At 46.5% G+C, this 4,164-nt stretch overlaps 1 pseudogene; it reads left to right on the top strand.

Annotated features, from left to right (window-relative positions):
• Positions 1-3,771, top strand: part of LOC100961954 — a 52,337-nt pseudogene extending 48,566 nt beyond the window's left edge.
• Positions 3,772-4,164: the final 393 nt, after the last annotated feature.

Here is a 4,164-nt window from a genome sequence, read left to right as displayed (position 1 = left end):
ACAGGCACCTGCCACAACGCCTGGCCATTTTTTTGGTTGTAGCCATCATTGTTGTTTGGCGGCCCGGGCTGGGAATTCAAACCTGCCACCTTAGGTGTATGTGGCTGGCGCTTTAGCCGCTTGAGCCACAGGCGCAGAGCCAACAAGAAAAAATCTTCACTGAGATAATGAACCATGTTTTATTTATACCATCATCTTAACTGCATGCATAGCAATGTGAAAATGAAAAGAATTCTCACCTGAAGTCATCACAGCTGGCTGAATAAAGCTTCACTACTCCTTAACTTTTAAGATAATCAACATGCCCTGCTCCAGCCACATACTGGGAGCTGGCTGGTCAACACACGACTGAAACCTGAGGAAACTTCTCAAGGAACTTCTCTTAATTAAATTTTGGACTTTAAAGGGAGGGAAAGAATATCACAGAACCCAAAGAAGAACCATATACCAACCCTGTAGCCCAGATTCCACTTCTGCCCTAAATCCCCCAGGATTAAGACCCCTTTCCTTCAGATAAATTAAGGATTTAATTCCCAAGAAGAGAGGTGGGAAATGTTGTAACTCAGCCTGTTCCCAGGCCCCCCCCCACCCCCAGGGTGGCAGAGAATGTGCTTCTCAGCCTGTTCCCAGGCCTCCTTCTTCCCCCTAGGGTTTCCAAGACCAGGACTGTAACCATTGTTACCCAAACTGTGACTATTGCTATCTGAACTGTAACCATTGCTACCATAACCACTGCCATCCAAGCTGTAACCATTGATACCTAAACTGTTTACCCAAACTGTAACCCTGCCAATGGTGTCCTGCCAATGGCAATGTTCCTTATACACAAAAAAGAGTATAAAAGATAAAAAACCTACATTTCGGGGCTGCTTGTCTTAGGACAACAGCTCCCTGCGCAGGTGTGAATAAATCACCAATTATTTACATCAAAGTAATTCCAAGTTTATTTTTCTGAGTCCTATAGGTCATTTCAGGTAGATGCCCAGCAATGGATTGCAGGATCAAATGGGAGCTAGCTTGAATCCTTTGAGGATTCTCCATACTGCCTTCCAAAAAGGTTGTGTTAGTTTTCAGTCCCACCAGCAGTAAAGCATCTTCAGTTTTGAGACTTTGTGATGAGGGCCATTCTCACTGGGGTTCGATGATATCTCAGGGTGGTTTTGATTTGCATTTTGCTGCATTACAAGTCCATAGTGATTAAAACAGCATGGTATTGGCATAAAAATAGAGACACAGACATTTGGAACAGAATAGAAAACTAGAGATGAAACAAACATCTCACAGCCACCTAACCTTTGATAAACAAACAAGAGCTACACTGGGTGAAAGAATCCCTATTCAATAAATGGTGCTGAGAGAACTGGATATCCACATGTAAAGGACTCAGACTGGATCCGCACCTTTCACCGCTCACAAAAATTGATTCAAGATGGATAAAAGACCTAAATCTAAGGTACAAAACAATTAAAATCCTCAAAGAAAGTGTGGGGGAGAACACTGGAAGCTATCAGACTGGGGAAGGACTTTATGAAGAAGACCTCTGTGGCCATCTCAACAACAACAAAAATAAACAAATAGTTAATGAAACTGAAAACCTTCTGTGCAGCTAAGGCGACAACAACCAAAGCAAACAGACAACCTACGCGTGGGGAGAGAATATTTGCATACTTTGATTCAGACAAAAGCTTGATAACTAGGATCTTCAGAGAATTCAAATTAATAAACGTAAAAAGAGCCAACAATCCCTTAGATCACAGGACAAGAGAGATGAATAGAAACTTCTTTAAAGAAGACAGATGAATGGCTCACAAACGTATGAGAAAGATGTAATTTCTATGCTTACATTACTAAGGTAAAATAGGAGGCGAGGACTGCATTGCTCTAAACAGCTTCTATAAATGTGAAACATTACCTTCCTCTGCAACTGTATGTGAATGGTGAGACCCTAAAGTGTAAACGTTTACGGGGCTTCAAAGGGGGGAATGAGCGCGGATACCCGGGAAAAATAAGGTCTAAAGGAACACAGGCTTCTCAGAAAAGCCCAGGGACACTCCTGCAAGGTCCTCTCCATGGTAACCCAGCCCTTAAGAATTTGTAAAACTTAGCTTCCTAGGTCCTTGAAACTAATGCTGGCTGCTTGCTTCCCCTTCTGTAACCCCTGCACATGATTTGGCATCTCCATGAGAAATAATATGGTAATTTCTTTGTCTATATATTTATGAGTTCAATAAAAGGACAGGGCCAGAGCTGATGATGGGGCTCATTCTAAGCCTGATGGCCTGCTGAGTTTCCCCACAGGCAAATAAAATTCCTTCCTCTGTAATGTTTGGTGAGAATCTATTGGTTTCAATTCGCAGGTCCTGCAGCGCTTTGAAGTAGATGTTAATCCACGACAAAAGATATCAAAAAGTGTGAGATACAAGGGTGGGGTCCATGAGGCAGGGCGGGAGGGCGCAGGGGCCAGGGATGTCATCACAATGGGGAAACGGGATGAAAGGCACCAGGCGCCGGGTCCCCAGCAGTCCCCCGCAGTCACCAGATTCAGCGCCAAGGAGGGGGATAGGGCGCACGTAGACGCTCCACAGCCCCAGCTGGACCCAGCAGCCTGGGGGCTACCACCAGCACTGTCCCCCGCCGAGAGTTCAGAACTTCTCTGCCCGCCCGGGAACCTAGGGCCCGGGCAGTCTGCCGAGTAGAGCCGGGCACCCGGAGAGGAGCTTGCACCTTCTGCCGAGCGCCCCAGGAGAGAGCGTGTTTCCAGCCCTGTGAGCCTCGTCCACTCTGCCCGCCCCAAGAACTAGATCGCCTCCGCCCTTCACCTCCTCCCGCAGCCGCCCAGGTCCACGCAGGGTCCCATCCTCCAGGTCGCCGTCTAGTGAGAAGTTGGCGGGAGACCTTAAAAGTCAGGGACCCACCAACCCGTGGACACACCGTGCAGGCACCCAAGCATCCACCGCTAGACCGTCGCCAATACCTGCTCTGCGCTCCCGGCCAGAACGACCGTGCCACATCACCGGGGCTACGGCAAGCACAACGGACCCGAACACTGGCATGAGGACTTTCCTATTGCCAAGGGACAGCGTCAGTCTCCTGTTGACACCGATACCGGTGCAGCCAAGTACGACCCTTCTCTGAAGCCTCTGTGTGTTTGTTGTGAAAAAGGGACTTCTCCAAGGATCATCAACAATGGTCACTCTTTCAATGTGGATTTCGATGATTCCTGGGACAGAACAGCACTCAAAGGAGGACCCCTTGATGGCACTTACAGATTCACTTTCACTTTCACTGGGGTTCTGTTGACTAGCAAGTTTCTGAGTATACTGTGGACAAAATATGCTACACAGCTTCCCTTGGTTCACTGGAACACCAGATATGGGGATTTTGGGAAAACTGTGCAAAGACCCGATGGACTGGTTGTTTGGGGTGTTTTTGTGAAGGTTGGCCGTGCTACACCAGGCCTTCAGAAAGTCATGGATGCTCTGGATTCTGTTAAAACCAAGGAGAAGAGTGCTGACTTCACTGACTTCGATCCTGTGGCCTTCCTGGAAGCTTGGAGTACTGGACTTACCTGGCTCACTGACCGCCCCTCCTCCTCTGGAATGTGTCACCTAGATTGTACTCAAGGAACCCATCAGTGTCAGCAGTGAGCAGATGAGGAAATCCCGTAAATGTAACTTCAATAAGGAAGGCGAACCCCAGGAGCTGATGGTGGACCGCTGGCGTCCAGGTTAGCCACTAAATCATAGACAAATCAAAGCTTCCTTCCAGTAAGTTGGCTCCATGACTGGTGTCCAAATAATGAATTTTCAGGTGCTTCCTTTTACTTAAGCACAAATCTTATCTTAGTGATTTGGATCCTGGCTGCTTTGTGTCTGGTTTTCTAGACTGGTCATCTCTGTCTTGTACTAACTAATAAAATGTGAACAGCAAGACCAAATGTTTGTTTGGTGGAATTGCTGTGGCAGGTTGGTGCTTTGTTCATGGTAGCAGCTAGTAGTCTTTTTGTAACAGAGAATATCATATAAGGAATAGGACTAAAGTACCTTGACTTCTTATATACCATGTATGGTTGTATGCACTCACAATTTTTCACTGACATGCTATTTTTAAAAAATAGGACAATAGAGTGACTGAGTGCAAATCCATATCATGAGACAAATTAAG

The sequence above is a fragment of the Otolemur garnettii genome, unplaced genomic scaffold (assembly GCF_000181295.1).
Source record: "Otolemur garnettii isolate 467f Iridium unplaced genomic scaffold, OtoGar3 scaffold00044, whole genome shotgun sequence".
Lineage (NCBI taxonomy): Eukaryota > Metazoa > Chordata > Mammalia > Primates > Galagidae > Otolemur > Otolemur garnettii.
This window is presented reverse-complemented; position numbering and strand designations above follow the sequence as displayed.